This window comes from Typopeltis vanoorti, chromosome 18 (assembly GCF_054136105.1).
Source record: "Typopeltis vanoorti isolate ZY-2024b chromosome 18, IOZ_Tvanoo_1.0, whole genome shotgun sequence".
Taxonomy (NCBI): Eukaryota; Metazoa; Arthropoda; class Arachnida; order Uropygi; family Thelyphonidae; genus Typopeltis; species Typopeltis vanoorti.
Genome location: NC_143566.1, coordinates 106,114,115 through 106,133,712, shown reverse-complemented (window position 1 = coordinate 106,133,712; position 19,598 = coordinate 106,114,115). Strand labels below are relative to the sequence as shown.

Here is a 19,598-nt window from a genome sequence, read left to right as displayed (position 1 = left end):
CCGACCATGGTATATTCAGGCAATTGCTGCACTCTATTTCTCCACCGTTCCTGGCTATATTACTGTTATTTAACCATCCTAGCTCGTCTGTTTGACGACTTTAATATCCTGTCGATTCATTTTCTACCTCGCATCGATCAACGGTTTACAGCGACATATTGCGTGACTTAATTTCTGTTAATGACGTCATTCTCGATATATCCAAGACACATGTGCCCAATTCTAGGAAGAAACCTGTTTGCGAGATCCTTATTACATCCCTGTTTTGAGCCTCAGTTCATAATATTTGCCTTATTACATAGCAAATACAGTCTTCCAGAAGTAATCTACTGTTCATTTAACGCGAAGATGTTTCTAGTATGTTGATCAGTGAATGTATAACCATAATGCTGAAAGCGGTCCCACATAAGGAAACTAATATTTCTGATAAACAGAATTTTTACAGCTTTTTTTAAAATTTATTTAGGCTTTGTTTCATGACAACGACGTGTTCAGTATTATTCTATTCTCTATAACTGTGTGCCAGTGCTTATGATCGTCGTCGCTGCACATTTATTTGTCTGCATTGAGAAAACTCCGGCGATAGGTTTGCAAAATCACGGACTCCATTCCAAATTTGGTAATAAGATTTCCGCATACAGCCTGTGATAATGACAATATTATTTTAGAAGCAGAAACTCATTTCTCTATCACTACATGGGGGATTTAGCATAACTTTAAATTGAATCCTTTTCTCTGTGTGTATGTGTGCACGCTGTGGCTACTTTGCACTTTCTTAGTTCTCTCTAACGTACTGCAGAGACCATGAAACGACGCATTCCCAATCGATTGCGAGAAGGATGAAATACGTTAGCGCTGTAGCTCCGTAACATTACGTTCCGAGCAAAACTTCATTAACTGTTTTCACTTTTTCTCCTTTCATTGCATGGAAATCCACAGAATTAAATATTCTACTCATTTGACTAAATCTGACGTCAAACGAACAAAAAAAGATAAGAGTTAGAAAATACGATATTACTGTAAATGCCAAAACATGAGAAACAGTAGAGCGGTAAGATACTTCAAGTTCTCTTAGGGGAGAGTAATTAATTAATTTATTTATTTTAATTTGAAACCTAAGAGCCTGTGTAGCTCAGTGGATGTGGCGTTTGCCAACCACGGCGCTTGGCCGCACGAAGGAAGACTTGGTTTCGAGTCTAGTCGGCGACTAGAGGAAATTTTTCTAAGCCTTTTTTCGACTGGTTCCCGAGTTAGTCGATCTCTGGCACGGGCAAGCAGGTTTTTCCTCCCGGAAACTCGGGTTTTTCGTCCTGTAAACTCAAGAAAATCGACCGTAGAACCCACATTATTTCAGACATTAAATATATTGTGTTAGGGTTAGGGACCACGAGATGGCGGCACATTTGAGCCGTCTCTCTTCACTGAGTACCGCTTAATTAGTGATAGCCTTGGGCCATCTATCTCTGATTGGTACCAGTGGAGATTGAACTGCCCACTCAGTCTCCAAAAAAAGTTAGATAGGGCTAAATGGCCTCGCCAACTCCCGGTATACGGGAATAAAAATGGCGTTAGCTGATTTTTTTATTTTATTTGAAACCTTTTGACATAAATTAAAAATTTCATTAAAATAATATTTCAATTTTCACTTTCGTCTGCCACACATACGTCACACAACTCATTCTGAAATAGACCAGATCATAATAAAAAGGCGAATGGAATGTCGGGTAACGCCAGATATTTTCTTTTGGCTAATATTTTTATAGAATTGTCGCTTTATAGTTGCTATTTTTTTGCGATAAATTAAAGAAGGAAATTTTTTTTTGGTTAATCTACAGCCTTGTTTTTAACCTGCACCTTCTAGTGAAATAAATGAAATGAAATAAATAGGATTAAGGGAGGCGTTTATAAAATTTATGTGTTGCTAAAATTTATGTGAGAACTATTAACCGAATTTTAGTCCAATGATCGGTTGACATTTTGATTAATAACAGACGCATTATTCGGAAAATTATTTTAAAAATTGTTTAAATATTAAACTGATTTGCAACGATGGTATAAAACTAACTAGTATAATAGCTAAATGTATTACATAATATCACTGCTGGAATAGTTAGTGATAAAAGCTGGAACAGAATGCCGAATATCAAATGAAAATTGCAGATAACGATATTTAATTTAGAATATTCGGATTAACAAATCATTCAGTATTACTGAACTCTTCGGGCACTTAAATGTCGTTTTATGTCCTCTATTGAGCCTACACTTTAGAGTTTCGAGTTTGTTTACTCGAACTAAGGTCTATTCTCTTGTCAACATCATCTTCAACTTGCTGAGCACTTATTCATCGAGAATAAAGTGGCAGAATAAATACAGTACTCCGGTTTAACTCGCTGAGGTTTTTTTTTTCTATTCTCGTACAGGATTTTCATATTCGTCTTTCGTTTAAGCTCTGTGCATGACACTTTTATCAGCATTTAATCTCAAAACAGATTCACATTGCCTTTTAATTACTTCCAGGTAATGGTAACTGTTTGGAAAATGGCTATTTCGATTGAAATTATGGCATAAGCAGCGAAGTCTAAGACCTGTACATGTCTGCCAATTCCTTTTGTTCTTCTGCCCAGTTTTTCCCTTGCTGGATTGAAAAACCAGAGTTTCTTGGAGGGCGAAAGAGATTTTATCACCTCCGGCGAACTCTCCATCAGTTACAGGTTGAAAAGTTCATATAAAGGTTCTTTGCATTCTTCACATTCTTCAAATGGTATCGTCATCATTGACTGAGCTATGGAGGAATCCCTGAACGAAGGTGTATTAAATTACACTATTTAACACTCATCATTCCATAACAGTTGCAGGTTTGTAGCATGGGACATTGTCGTCTTGATAGTAACACGGTCCTTTCCATAAAAACTCTACAGTGTAGGCAGCACCTGATTATCCAGAATATCAAGATACTGAGCTGCCTTAATGGAACCACGGATAACGACTGGTCCCACTCCAAACCAGCTAAATGCACCCCACACCATTACTCCTCCACCACCAAACTCTACTGTCGGTACAACACACTGTTGTAACAAGCGTTCGCCAGGCTGCCTCCACACCTGCACCCTGTCATCAGACTGGAAACATGCGAGGCTGATTCATCTCTCCACAATTGTCCAGTTCTCACGCAATTTGCCAGACCAGTCGCCTTGTTCGTTTTGATGTTCGACTTGTGTGCCGCTGCTCTTTCGCGGAAACCCAGTAAATAGTGTTACTGGCTCTCTGGAACCATTCAGTGATGTTTGGAAACATCACTGAATGGTTCCAGAAACAACACGCAAACACCGGCTAATGGCTCTCTGGAACCATTAGCCGGTGTTTGCGTGTTACCCGTTTTTAACACCCTCCCGTCCCTCTCAGTGGCCGCCCTGGGTGTTTTCCTGCACTAGTGATGCCAGAACGTCTCCATTTGTTAATCACATCGCCAACCGTTGATTTTGGATACTCCATTTGAGCGGCAATGGCACGTATGGACATGCCACCACGATGACACCTCTCGCTCGAAGTTACTGAGTTCTCGTGGTGTTGCCACGCCACCTGTATTCAACTACTACGATGAAATACTGCTTCCTACTATCTGTACACCGGTTTGTTATGTTATTAACAAACCTGGAATGTTCCATAACTTCAAACAACAGCTGTGTAGGGTATTATATATAGACTCTATGAATCAAGTTTTGAAAATTTATTTGATTGAATTAACTCACGTCTTCAATATCTGCAAATATTTGTCTTGGGGCTTGAGATCTTCGATTCTATTTGAATTTTATATTGCATTTAGGCTCCATTATTTCATTAGGTTGCGTAAGAAATACAAAATCTAAAAGTCATTATCTTTTAGAAGAATATTTATATAGTATTCTATTCTTCATTAATTTTTTACAGTATTGATTTACTCCTACTTGGTTGTATTTGGGGGAATGAGGTTTATTTTTATACTACACAGTGTACACTAATAAGTAACCTAAGACTAAAAACATAAGGCTGAACATTGCTAGTTCATTCTGATGATTCTCGGACATTCTTCGAAAGAACATCTGATTGTTCCATCGAGTTTAAGTTCATTGGTTATTCTTGGAATGAATGTACGATACGTTTTCTTTCTGTGTACTCAAATAAATCCCAGTTGACATAAGACCTGGAGAATGACAGATATGCGAATAGATGAAGTTTGTGCTTGGAACGAAAAAAAAAATTAAATTTCATTCCCAACGCGAGGAGAAGTGATGAATTGGACGTAATAATTTCGTCTTCTCTTTAAAGATAGGCTGTACAACTTGCCATGCCCCCAAGTAACCTGGCTTATATAAACCAACTAATGCTGTGAAGTAGTTATTCCTAAAGCACCTAACGATGTGATAATTGCCTAAAACAGGACCAAATTTTAACATTGAAACATCAATTGAAAGATTGTCATTTTACTATACGAGCAGGGCCGGCTCGTGCATAGGCACTGCGGAACTGCAGCACCCCCAGTTTTTCTCGATGTATAAATATATTTATTAATTTATTTATATTTACTTATAATATTTAATTTTATCAAGAACAATCCTATACAATTCTCTTATTTTATATAAAAAATAATAAAAATCCATCTTGTAGCACTTATTTCCTGGTGGGCGGGCTCGTCGAAATTTTCTTTATCCACTCTTTTGTAGTTCCTCACAGTATTCTTTACATCTGTTTTTGATTATTTCCAATTCGTCTGTTAGTAGTGCCCATTCTTGTCTTCAATGGTATTTAGGGCGAAGGACGCCCAGCAGCACTTTGTTTTCAACAGTGTCATATTGCTACGCGCGAAGTATATGCACGTCATAGTGAGATGCGAGCTATTAGCGTAATGCGGCACTGTCCGTCGCGCAGTTCCACTGTTTATATGCAGTTTGCACCAGCAGTAGTGTTCGTAGTGCTTATCGTGTTTACTCCGTCTCTTTAAATATTTGGACATTACAATTAAAGACATAATTGTAATGTCTTTAATTTTTGTATAGTGACATCATTTATTAACAGCAATGGAACTTTGACTTAATTATAGCTTTATTGTCTCCTGTTACAAAAGTTTTAATGTTTTGAAGTGCTTCACCTAATTTTACTACTAAAATGTCCGATCGAAATAAAAATCGAGGTTATTCAATAAAGTTTAGCACACGTAAACACATAAATTCATCAAATCCTACTAGCAGAGCTCACAGTAATAGCATAGAACCAATTTATCCAATTTTGCCACTAAAGTGATCCGATTTAAATAATGCATCAAATGAATGAACAACTTTTGATAAATTTCCGAAACGAATTTGAATAAAAATCCATTTGGACAAAGCAGAATGATGATCTTATGCGCATGGAATGCTGGACTAGACGATTTTAAGAGGTCGTTTAAATTCGTGAAAGAAACTAGAACATGGCCAGCAGTGCAAGTCCCCGGGGGGGGGGGGAAAGATGAGCGAAGTCATCAAAAGAATCCTTTGTGGATCGAAAACGCGGATTCCATATTGGTAATGATTAATTAGATGAAAAGGCTTAATTATTTTTTTGCCAGGTGGCATAAAGTTACGTTGTTAATGTATCTCTTCATTATGTTAGAATTACACAGATTGTTGTTGGTAATGGCTTTACTCTGGTAAAATACGTGGCAGTCAAACGGAAGAGAACAGCCTCCATAAATAATGAAACTTTCATTTAATTTTTTTGGGAAAAAAAGCTTGCTTACTCATGTACTGCGTCTTCGATACAAAACACCTGTTCGATTCTGAAAAATATCACGCATGCATATTTATAAATGGTATGTTAAGGTCCTTCACACTTGGAGGCTAACTCTAACGTGATTAATTTAACACGATTTCCCTAACACGTGCAATGTGGAAACACGCGACCTATTTCAATGATCACGACGTTGGCATAGTACACTACCGGTCCACCTGCACAAAATTTCAACCATTTGTTTTTATGTATTCAATCGCGGAAAGCTGTTTTGAGGTGACTAACTCGATTGTTAGTTTTTTTTTTGCTCATTTAATTCATATATATTTTTTTAAATGACTAGAATAAGTTTCAGTGACAATGGCTATAAACCGTAAGGCTTGACGCACTTCAATCCATAGTGGTTAGCGGTATATGGGCGATTCGCCTGTATATGGCGACATGGAAAATCCAATTTGGGCAGGGGGCACCACATGTGCTTTCTTTTTAGTGGCGCCTCCTTTTCCTACGACCAGTGTAGGGATTGTCTCCTCTAGTACTTTTACAGGAATATAATTTTTCACCCAGTATCTGCTGAATTTTGCCTTGGCAATTTCTTAAGGTAATGTTTGTCAAAGATTTCGCTCTTCACGAAATCTTGCTGAGCTCTTGTATTCCAGAATAGAAGATCTTGCTAGAAGTCAACGAAACATTTTGTGAGAACCAATGATATATTACAATAAAAAAATGAATATTTTATTATTGTTTGAAATTTGTGTATTCTAAATTGTAAATCAGGAAAACTACTTATATACTTGCATATTCCTGTTCTTTACCGGCACATCCCTGACTGTAAGCCTCCAGGACTTAAGAGTTTCTAGCTTTTGCCACGAATTCTGTTTAAGCAGCTGTAGTGCTGAAATTCACACGCACGCACACACACACACCAATGAGAGATTACCAAATTAGTTCTAATGGAACTTGGGTCGTATCCATGACACAACACAACATATGCTTTATTTTCTGTATGTGTTATTCATATCATGATGAAAGTTTGTATACTTTTTTTTTAATATTTTTTAAACGGGCATTCACATGAAGACTCACGGGAAAAGAGTGGAAATTAGTCTCTTTCTAACCAAATTTTCTTGAGAAGATATCCAGCATCCAATAAATATGTCATTGTCAACATTACCTGTTTCTTTAAACCGTTTATCTCAGAGTTTGATATATCATGAGGTGGATTAGCATAAATTTCTTTTTCTGTTCGAATTACTGACTGGGAGTTTGAGTACCATAAAACAGTAAGCTTCTCTCTTGAATCATCGTCATATTGGCATCTCGTTAGAAAACTACAGGGTCACATGCATCAAACTTTTTGAGTAGATGAATCGATATTTTGAGATATTTCAAGATAATTTGGTTTATAAAAATATTTCCATTCTTGCCTGGAAACCTTGCACATAGGTTAACCGGAAAGAATGCATATTCGGGAGCTTCATGCAGATGAGAGGATCCTTTTGGAGGTGAAAGAACGTCGCAGATTGAGAGTGACAAATGTTAGACATTTTTTTAAAGGCTATAAGATTTTCCGTGGTGAAAATAAGGATGCACAGAGCTGCTAAAGTGTTTATTCCAGAATTGAATGTTTTAAGTTTCTCAAAAATGCCTCGGCTTCAATAATACTATGTAACTCGCAATTTTGAAACAAGCTAAAAGTTACTTGCGTGCTTACTGTCACCATCCATTGGGTTTATTGCCGTGTCTCACATCATGTAATAAATGTTCTGTCTACTGTACGTTTTCTACGCTTTGTAATGCCGACTCGGAGTGTTCTGCGATAGAAATAGTACTACTGCTGTTGAATACTATCAACATTTTCCATTTCCAAGTTGAAGTATGTTTAATGAGCTTTAAAAAAAAAATTGCATGACAACGAAACTTTCCAGCTTTCGTATTTTATACGAGTGTATAGTCGAAAATATGTGGCCAAAAGAGAAAATGTAATTGTGGTAGTACAGCGGATTCCTCATATATGTCCTCAAAAAATATAAGGCATTTAGTTTTCCGTAAACAAAAACATGCAGTACTTTATACAGGAAGAAGGTTTTCGATCCATACTATACAGCCTGTTCAGCACTTCAAATTTGATATCGTGCCCAACTCCTGGAATTTTGTGATTGGCTCAATGCCAGTCGCTTGTTCCATGATGATCAATTCCATACACATGATGCTGTTAACAACCCTCACAGTTCACATGTTAGAAACAAGATCTCTTCTTGCTGCGTAAATAATTTTCAACATCGCTTCAATGTGTGGCATTCTCTATGAGCAGTTTATTGTTCAAATAAGTTTTTGAATGATTCAAACAGCCTGCTTCAAGACTTTTTGCTATAAGTTTCCGAAGCCATACACATTCCTTCTTACTTTTGTGTGTAATATATATAACCTCTTCTAATGCGTTTTATTCGAAATGTATGCGTGCAGCCAAAAGTCCTCCTACACCCCAAAGGGTGTAGGAGGAACTCAGCCCTAACACATATGGAAACTAGTAGGCAGCCAGACTCCATCCTTAGTCGTCACTGTTTGTTGAGTTCATGGCTACCAATGATTTCGATGACTTCAAGACGCGAGTACGGCAGACAACTGTCGCCATCTGTTTCTGAACTGTTATGTGAATTGTCTATGAATTCTACATTCGATTTTTCTGATCTGTGGGATTAAAACCCTTGTGGGATAAAGAACCAGATTTGCCTGTGCCAAAAAATCGACTAACTCGAAAACAAACAAAATAAATCTAGCAAAAAGTCCTCATGTAGCCGATGAATGCAATCTATAACGGTATTTCTTTTAGCAGTATAGCATTATGGAATTCTAGTTTTTCCAGAATGAAAATTAATTAATCTTAATTAGCTTTCGGATATTTATAATAAAAAAATTGACCACGTTGCTCAGTAAAATTAAAAAGATAATTCATTTTATACTGAAATTCTCATGTGTGTAAGCTCTATCCCTACACACTTCATGGGTTTTCACAGTGCTGTCATAGACTTTTGGCTGCACGCATATATTTCCTGAACTGAATATTGATATCGTAGGAACTTATTGATCGAGTATAATGAAATGTTAGCCTACGAAAAATTTCATTTATACTTTATGTTGGAAGATAAACTATCGTACGGATAATTTATAATACATAGCTTGTTTTCTTTCTTATATTGTGTTGCCAACGTAATCTATTTCTATAAGCATCTGCTGCCAAATGAATTATGAATTTGTTTAGCAGATGGTGGGCAAGGCTTTTCTTTCTTACTACTATTGTTGTTGTGTATCTTGGGATTCGAATGAAGTCTCATTCAAATGATATGCAAATCTTGGACATATAATGATGTTCTTTTGATACCAAAGAGTAACATTGATAAGTGTACATTTTTATTAGTGACTTTACAAAATATATCTGGTGTATGATACTCGATTCACCACTTGCATTTTTGTTTAAAGCGAAGCAGTTAGGGATATCATAAATAGGTTAGTTTAACTGAATTAAAAGATGTATTCAAGACCATTCTTGTATTTTATTTAGCTCATTTTTCACTTATGAAATTAGAACGGCAAAAAAAAATTAATAAGAAAGTTAATGGTTTCCGCATTCCCACTTACAATAGCGAATGGATTTTTTTAATGAATGAAAGAAAGTTCAAGGTTGATTATTCCTGCTTCAGTATCCCTTAGGGACCCATTTTAGAACAAAAGTAAAGAGAACAACAACAAAAAAAACTGAGATAGAAAGCAGACAAAACGAGAGTTTAATCTGAACATAAAAACCAAAGGCTTATTTAACTCTTCCTCAAGTCGTTTTTACTGTCTTCGTTCTCTTAGGAAACTTGCGTGAATTGCTTTTTTTAAAGATAAATGGAATATTTATCCATTTTTCTCCACAAAATTGCTCGATGAAGGGATAATATGATTTTTCAATTTTTCTTACGAACAAAGAGGGTGAATATCTTGGCAACACTAAGTACTTGAATAAAAGATGATTAAAAAAAATCCTTGACCAAGAAATGGCAAACGAAAGTGCGCAATAACAAACCTGAACAGCTTCTAGGGTTATGTGAGAGGTGTATGGAAGTGGTTGTTCAATTATACAAGGCCTTGATTAGACATCATCTAGACCACTGCACAGTAATTCGACTAATTCCCGGATGAGAGGAAAGAACGAATTCAGGAAAGTGAAAAAGATCAGACTCGAGTGATAATTAACAGGCCTTTGGAATGTTGTCCGCTAGGATAGATCACACAAAAGGGGAATGAAGAAATAAAGGATGAGTGCATCGTTGTCTCGTAGCCAAATAACTGAATTGGAAATTCAATTTTAAAATTGACTAGAGAACTTACGAAAAGCCTATTAAAAGTAGTAAGAAAGGCGAACAACAGTGAACTTCTTGATAACTGCGAACTTCCGAACTTTGTATTGTCATAATGTTTCCTGACCGACCACTGTTCAGCTTTAAATAATGATCGATTCGTAATCTCTTATTTCTATAATTGTTTTACCAAATTTGAAGTCTTCTCGGCTGTTTCTTCAACTGTGATTTGTTCAAGAAGTCGGGTTGCTGGTATCTACTTTTTAATGAAGAGTTTTTCATTTATCATGTCAAAAACGTTTCTGAAATGACGCGTGAACTTAATTTTAACTTGGTGAAAGATATAAAGCTCCTCACAGTGGAAGAGCCCATCATCTCCAAGACAGAAAAAGGCGAGGCAGGTCAGCAGCTCGACCAAGTTCATGCTCATCGTCTCTTTCGACATTCGCGGCATTGTGCATCGAGAATTCGTCCTCAGGGGCCAGACTGCCAAGTAATAAGGCGTCTGAGGGAGAACATTTCAGCGAAAGCGACCAGATCTGTGGCGCGCGAAAAACTGGATGTTCCACGACGACAATGCACCCTGTCGCTGAGCTCTCCTCACACGTGAGTTTCTCGCCAGAAATAACATGATCCCACTTCCGCCCTCGCCGTACTTGCCAGATTTGGCTTCTGCAGACTTCGCCCTGTTCCCGAAGATGAAGATCCAGCTCAAAGGTCACCGTTTTGACACCATTGCGGAGATCCAGCGCGAATCGCAGAAGGTGCTTGACACGCTTCGAAAAGACTTCCAGAACACATTCCGGAAGTGGCAGGAACGCTGGGAGCGCTGTGTTGATATGCAAGGGGACTATTTTGAAGGTGGTAGTGTGTAAACGTAGATAAATAAAGTAATTTCTCGTAAACAGAGCTAGTCTCGAAACTTTTTGATACCACCTCGTATGTTGACCACAAATCCTTCTTGTGCGACTCCATGGCGCCATCTTCAGAAAAAAGTTTTGCATATAATTTCTTCTACATTATTGCGTATTTATGAATACTTGAATCAACCTCTTATGCGAAGCAAGTCAAGAAATTTACGCAGTTGACTGATTTTATTTGGAGAAGCTGGACAAGTTAACTTCACTACTAAGCAAATTTTAGATTTAGCGACAAAAACTGATGCTGGCGAAAATCCAGATCAGCATTAAATTATCGATTAAAAAATATGAGTGATACTAATAATAGTGAACTTGTTCAGATTAATAGTTTCACTTGATTGATAGATGGCTTTTATCATATAGTAATCTATTATAGTCTTTTCTTCTAACATCGCCAACCATACACCCTCTGTCCAAAAATAAACCGAACTTTTCGAAAATAGAAGAAACTAATGGCGCCACCTGTTGTATCCTTTTGTTGACGAAAGGGGCAACCTTCATTAGTGTTGTCAACTGTTGATGACATTTGGTTCATTAGAAGCCGAGTTACAGTGCCAGGAGTGACAGTGTGTTTTGACGAACGGTCGGAAAATGAGTTTCAAACAGAGATTGACTTTTGTGTTAGCCTTCGTAAACGTTTTACCGAAATGCTTCAAAAACATACGGTGATGAATGCTTATCCCGTAGTCAAGTTTACGAGTGTGCTTTAGCGATTTTAAAGTGGTCGTGAGAGGCTTGAGGACGACGACCAAAAGCTGGGCCGTCCTGAAACTGGACTGACCAAGTCAATAGATCCAAAAAGTGCGTGATTTCATCAAAGAATACCCCGAAATCGTCCTTCAGATTGATTGAAGATGAATCGGGGATTCCAAAATCAACTGTGCACAACATTTTGACCAAGAGTTTAGGCTTTCGTAAATTGAATTCGCGATTTGTTCCCCACAAGTTGACCGACGACCAAAAAATGTATCGAATTGAACACTGCAAGGACCTCGTTAAAACCGCTCGTAAGGACTCAAATTTCCATAAAACGATCGTTACTGCTGACGAAACGGTGTTTTGAGTATCAGCCCAAAACAAAGCGCCAGAGTGCTGAGTGGAGACCATCAGAAGAGGGGCATTCGAAAAATAGTCGCTTGGAGAAGTCAAAAGTAAGGACAATGGTGATTTTTTACGATTCCAAGGGCATCATCCACAAATCTAATTCGTTCCGCTTAGGCAAACGGTCAATGGTGAGTTTTCTTTCGAAGTTTTGAAGCGGTTGATAACGAGAATTCGTCGCGTACGGCATTAATATCGTGACGACCGGCCGTTCGTCAAAACACATTGTCACTCTTGGCACTATAACTCCGCTTCTAATGAAAAAAAAATATCCAAAACAGTTGACACAACACTGATAAACCGCTTTCGACAAAAAACACAACACGTGGCGCCACTAATTTCTTCTATTTTCTAAAAGTTCGGTTTCTTTTTGGACAGATGGTGTATAATGCAGAATGTGAATTTAACGATAAGTAAAGGAGAAAAGCGAAATATGAAAGTCCCATCTTGAATCAATGTGGTATTGTAAAAATAGTACGTGTTTTTGGAGGTTTAGGAATTCACTATAATTCTTGAATAGATTGCGATATTTCTGATAGTTTTTTCTTAATACAAATTATGGCATCTTTATAATTACCATTTTCTTGAAGAGAATAATTGCAAATCAGGAAACCATTCTCCTGATGTTGGAGTACCTAAATTATTTCACAACAACATTTGTTACTATCGTTTGTAGCGTCAAGTTCAGGACAAAGTGTCGGCCTTCGTGCAGACGTCTTTGACAGAAAGAAAATTAAAAGGTAAAGGTGCGTCTTATCGAGTTTGTTTTGGTGAACTAACGTCTAGAACCAATTCTGCTTTTTTTTTTAATGTGAATCCCATCCAAGAAATGTAAACTTGTTGCACATTTAATATAACGGTGCTAATATATCACGTATTTCGTCCATTTTATGTTATTTTTATTTCCTGTCGTAAAGAATGTTTGTAGCCACGCTGGTAACAGTGCTCTCACATCCATCTGTGATATAATGGACACTATACAGAAGTAATATATAAAAGTAGCATTACTTTTGTATAGAAGTAAGAGCGCAGATAAAATGGGTATTGCTGTATGTTGATTACCTGCATGGAAAAGAACGCAACTATAGTTGCTAAGCAAAATCCTAAAAGAATGCATCGGTCTTGCGAGTCCGTCTATTAAAATGTGGTCTTTTGAGGTATGCCAAATATTTTTTCTTTCTTACTTACGGAAATTCATCTGGAAAAATAAGTTATCTGATGATTTCATAATTACAAAAAGAGATAAATTGTAATTCACCACTATTTGTAAATAAGCAAAGAGAACTCCATATTCCTTTATGATGTATGACTTATGGATACGTTTTTAAAATGCATCCAAAAATCAATTATGATGTCAGTTATGTTTGTGGTGTTAAAGGTTTCCTTCGTTAATACTTGATTAATGGATCTTTGAAGAGTGATACGTTTTTCTCTCTTTTTCTTTTTGTTAGACAAGGAAACAACACTCAAGAGGATGGTCTGTTTGGAATTGGACAGTAGATCCGTCAATCTGGAATATCTTTGGGCTATCAAGTTAGTATTATAAGCTTTGATCGTATAAGAACCTTGATTATAGTATGTGTGTGTGTGTGTGTGTGTGTATATATATATATATATATATATATATATATATATATATATATATATATATATATATATCCTATCCTATTCCCTCAGCCATATGGCTGGTGGTGGAGATAGCTGTATACTTCCATAATAGGGAGATGATTATGAGCAAGGTGGCTTCCCGTTGCCTTTCTTGCCGTAGTATATTTTATGACTGTAGCCGTGTGTGTTCACGGGATCGGTTTGCCTGTTTTCAGGGATGAAAAAACCAGAGTTACCGGGAGAAAAACACTCCACCGCCGTATGAGACAGGTTAACTCACCTTTAGTGGAAAGAGACGAGATAAAGTTTCCTCACGTCACTGACGGGAATCGAACCTAGATCTTTCCATCCAAAGGGGTTTCGTCTATACTGACTGAGCTACGGAGACATATATAATTCAAAATTTTCATATTTTTTCTTAAGTACTGTATTGCCTGGGAGTCTCCGTAGCTCAGTCGGTATAGACGAAGTCCTTTGGTCGGAAAGAACTAGGTTCGATTTCCGTCCAAAAACGTGAGGCTTTTATATGGTCTTCATATTTATGAATTTAGGGACACAAAAGACACGCGTTGAAATTATTATTTTACTAATTATTAATAAAAATAACACTTGACGTTTCGACCCCTGTATTGAGCCCATCATCAGAGAGATACATGTGTATAGGAAACCAAGCTACATGCTCTTGCACTCTATACCAGTAAATTAAATCTACGCTGTTAATTAATCTTTTTCTTAGCCTTATCTCTAGCGATAATTAAATAGAATAAAATAAAAATTGAAAAAATAAATAAAATAAATTATAAATTGACAAAAAAACTAATAAATAAAATAAATCAAAAACTACAATAAACTCTGCTCAAGTCCTCACGTACTAAGATTCTTCTGGATTTGTACAGTTCAGATTGTTATACTATGATTTTCTTCAGGAATTGTAGAGTTCAAGTTGCTATGGAATGTTAAGAAAAAAAAAAAAAAACACTTCACCAAGTCTTTTTGTACTGGGATATTTCTTCGGCTTGTTCTGGTTGCTATGAAGGTTGCAAATGGGTCCTCCACATTCTTGAAATGGTTAGATATCATTTTTGTTCAGATTTGGGTTATTTTTGAGCATTTCACATGCTTCTTTAAATTTCCTGTCGAACCAGGTTTCGGGGCGGTGTAGGGACTTGGTACCTTTCCAATCAGTTCTGTGGTATGTTTGGAGTGGTGCGTGGTCAGAAAGGCCGGTTTTTCCAAAATGGAGGTCGTTTGTGTTCGTCCTTCCTAATTGGGATGGTTCGCCTTGTTTCCCCTATGTATGGTAGGTTACATGTGCATTGTATTTTGTATACCCCTGTCTATTTTTTCTGAAATGCCTCTAACATAAGGTATGGCAATAGCATTCTTGAAATCTTTCTTGTTTTTACTAGTATCTCTGTGGAGAATCTTGTGAATAGTTTTTATCTGGTCTCTTTCTACTAAAGGTGAGTGAGTTAGTCTCATATGGAGGTAGTGTTTTCCGTCCCACCAGAACAGACAAACTGTCCCCGTGAACACACGCATCCACAGGCATAGGCCACACCGAGAGGCATAGGGCCAACCACCTTATCCTCAAGACGGTCGCTGTTGTCAAGTCCACAGCTAAAGAACCTCAATGACTCATGAAAAAGCTTAAGACAAGACTGTATTGCCTACTTTCTTTCCCGTGTCCTTCTTGGGCTAAAGTTAATCGCGTTGTTCATTTAAAATTGCTGTAATTACACAAGTTCTAATTTCACTTACGTTCATATTTGAAAGTTAAGGGTGGGCGGTTTAAAGGCGCACTTAATTAAACAGAAATCGGACCCCTTCCAGTATAATTATTATCCTGAATGTTTAGAACATTACTTTTTTCTTCACAGGCAATTTCTAATTGAGACTTCCTTTTTCAGTTTACTGCTTTTAAGACTCGCTTAATTTATCTCACTTATTACTAACGTGTTTTCTTGCTTACTGTGTAGGAGGCTACTGTTCAATTGTAAAATAACATTAATGACACGTTTCCCTAAGAGGATTTGTTATCTCTTATTTTAAAATTCGCTGTCATCAGTCCCATTTGAATCGATAATTAAATATCTTTGCACAGCCTGAAACAGTCAGATGGCCTCTCAGCATTTTATTATTAGTCTAATGAACACTGTCATTATTCGAACCAAAATTGCTTGCAGATAAACGATGCGAAGCAATAACACAGCCTCAATCGACGATGGTAAGAATACCAGGGTAAAAATTCCCGCCTAAGACACGAAGCATCTTTATAGAGTTTTTTGGAAGGCGGATTTTCAGGTCTCGTATGGAGGTGATAGGAATTCATCAAACTCCTTTTTTTTATCCTACAAAAGCAGCAAACTAGCATGAACACACGAAATTAACAGACAATAATATACTGGAATCATATCCTTAGTTAATCATATCTTTAATTTGGCTACCTGCATAACGTCATGGTAGCTGACAAAACGCTAGATCAACTGAAGAAAGACATTGTAGGTTTTCAATTCTAGTTGCTGAAAAGTCTAAAAAATATAAAAGCATACAGACACGATTTCTGTGTTTTTTTTTTTCCAGCGTTTTCAAACGACCTATAAAACTAGCTAGCAGCTAATACTATGCATGCTAGGTACAGATGTGTGGGCTGTGAAACCAGCGTACACATCTGTACAATGGGAAAGCTGCGGTTGACAGCCGATTTCCAAAAGAGTTGGGATTATGGAGTGTAGCCAGCTTCCTTTGTGAATGAACGGTCGTAGAGGATTCATTTATGTAGTCATCGTCCATTTTGCTCTTTTTTATACTAATAGATCTATTTTAAAATTAAATTTAAATTTATATTGTATGTATTTTAATTTGATACAACGAATTGAATATCTTAATAAAAGAAACTTTGAAAAATAGCTTGCGTAACTAATTCGTCATATTTATGCTTTCTCAGTAAAGTTTGCTGCATTCTTACCAGAACAATGTGTTTGGTTTGTTTCTTGCACTCGTGAAGTGCTTCGATTTCATTAACAACCATGTCTAGCAACCCCAATAAATTGAATGAAGTACGCATTATCATTTGATAAGCTTGGTAATTTTATTTTCACTTTCTTTAATGATGAAGTCTCTTTTCCAGGAAGTGCGACTCCCAAATAATTAAACTACACTCACCTATCTCTATTGCATTATGTAGCATCGCCAATATTCGCCATCCAGTGGAAAAGCAGTTTTGCAAATGCTCGAACAAGTAAATCAATTTTGGTCATCCGTTTCACTCAGTGGCAGATTGCATTCATATTTGGTTTGCGTTATCATTACCAGAAGGTATTCGCATGTTGGCATGTTTCGGAAGATGCTGCGTTGTCTTAGCGAGCACAGATCGATAACTGTCCGCCGACTGTTTGAAGGGAATGAACAGTTTAGTGTGGCTTCGTTGGTAGCTGCCCACTGTCTATCGTAATGGAATGTTTCGTAAAATATGCATTTAATATAGACGCAGTCAAGTGTAGAAAATTTTCAACTTGCCCGTAGTAATAGAATAACAACAATGAACAATATGGGAATAGAATTACAGCAACGAACAGTAATGGGAATAGAATTACAGCAACGAACAGTAATGGGAATAGAATTACAGCAACGAACAGTAATGGGAATAGAATAACAACAACGAACAGTAATGGGAATAGAATAACAACAACAACGAACAATATGGAAATAGAATAACAACAATGGGTAGTAATGGGAATAGAATAACAACAACAACGAACAATATGGGAATAGAATAACAACAACAACGAACAATATGGGAATAGAATAACAACAACAACGAACAATATGGGAATAGAATAACAACAACAACGAACAATATGGGAATAGAATAACAACAACAATGAACAATATGGAAATAGAATAACAACAATGGGCAGTAATGGGAATAGAATAACGCATTTTTTATAAAGTGCAACCGAAAGAGTTCTTTGCATTTTATGATTTTTTTTACGATTTTTGTATGATATAGATAAATTTAAATCAAAATTTAAATCATTTCAAGTTCGTTAAAATCTGTTCTGCTAGAGTGACTCTGTTATACGTGAGAACATTACACCTTATTCCCAAACATTTTAAATGCTCAGTGAAACATTTAGTTATTTCTCGCCTTACAGAGTCGCTTGTACGTGTAATTAGCTAAATTAATATAATAAACATGTGAATTGAGATGAGCTAGCCATATTAGTAGACTGGCAGATGAAAGGTGGACAAAATTAAGCCCTGAGTGCGTACGTAAACGAGATGGAAAGGTCGTCAAAGAACGAGAGAGAGAGAGGGATGATCTACAAAGATTTGACATGAGATGGGGGTGGCTAGACAGAAAGAATTGGAAAATTAAGTGGGAGGCGTTTGTTCAGTTATGAATGGAAGCAGACGGGAAAAAAAAGAAAAAAAAACTAAATGCACTTATTACATATTACAGTGGGATGTATATAATATTATTTATTATCATTTTTTCCTTAAATGTCTATGCATATAATAAATAGTGCAATAGCACTACAGTTTATGCTTATCCGCTGCATGTCTAGATGAATGGATTTTTAATGAAAATTTGATATGTACATCGTTTAGTACAGTATTTCGGACAAATCTTAAGTTAACTTGAGAGTTTCTAAGGCAAAAAGAACTTGAGGTTCATATGGGTAGCTCTAGTTTCATTTTTGATCTCATTACACAAAAAATGCGACTGCGAAACACGCCTTTTATAAATGCATGGAACCATAAAATTTCAATGCTTCTATTAAAAATATAATCTCTTCGAAAACGAACATACATTTCACAAAATAGTAGAATTATCTGTATGCAGAACAGAATTTTTGGTGTAACTGTCAGCATGTTTAATGTGTGGTGCTAACAGTTTGGATTTTTAAAAAAGCCACCAATATCATGAGATTTGTAAAAGAAACAAGTATATGTCTATTAATATGCAGTCAGTTTTATGGAAGAGCTTCAGTTGAAAATTCCTTATAAGGTTCCTAACAGAATTCGAGGTCTTTCTAACCTAAAAGGACTGTTATGAATGAAACAGTCGACACTTTGTTTCAAAAGACAAAATATCATATTTGGTTTTTGACACAGACGTGAAGACATATGCATGCTGGAAGAATAACGAATTATATGCTTACTAGGGGCCTCCGCCCCTGGTGCCTACTGCGCCCCCCCCCCCATGTTGCGGACTGGTAGGCCGGTTCTTCAATTGTGATGACTCGAATTTCGAAGACGACACTCAGGGTCGTCTTCAAACGGGAGGAATTCTTCAGTCGAGTCTTCAAAAGGGGAGATTCTGGCGCCTACGGCTCCCCCCCCCCCCCCGAGTTCCGAACTGTTAGGCCGGTTCTCCCGAGGAAAGATGTCACATGGCTTGAAACGGCTTACGATTTCTGCAGATGCAGTTATCATGGCTGTAGCCATGTTTATCTTTCTGTTTCTTAATGTTTGTCTTTCTGCATCTTCTTTCTCTTGCCTCGCTTTATTATTATAATAGCGAAATTTGTATTTCTGAAATATTTTGTGACATGACCTGAATTAATTGTTAATGAGTATGTCTGAAGGGGCAAAGTGATTATTTGCCATCTTCTTTCTAAACACGTATTTCTAAGATTGCAGTTGGATGTTGTAGTTTTGATAACACCGAACTAAAAATTCGAGGCAAGCTTATTGAAGTTACCCAAAACACATTATTAAGGTTTGAAGAAATGAGTATTGATTAAACTAAATCATTTATATTTAATAGGACTGAGTAAATTAATAGCAGGTTTTCTGCTGCGTAGAGCGAAAATTCTGTTTTGCAATAATGTCTGATGTTGGAAAAGCTAGCTCAGGTACTTTCCTGAGAAAATTC

General features: G+C 36.8%; 1 protein-coding gene across 2 annotated transcripts in view; it reads left to right on the top strand.

The window, feature by feature from the left end:
- Window positions 1-19,598, top strand: part of LOC150097028 (ubiquitin-conjugating enzyme E2Q-like protein 1) — a 163,419-nt gene that overhangs the window by 75,985 nt on the left and 67,836 nt on the right. For both annotated transcript variants that reach the window (XM_090408130.1, XM_090408131.1), the window contains exon 2: window positions 13,558-13,639. The gene's annotated coding sequence lies outside the window, so the exon portion shown is untranslated. The remainder of the gene's footprint in view (window positions 1-13,557; window positions 13,640-19,598) is intronic.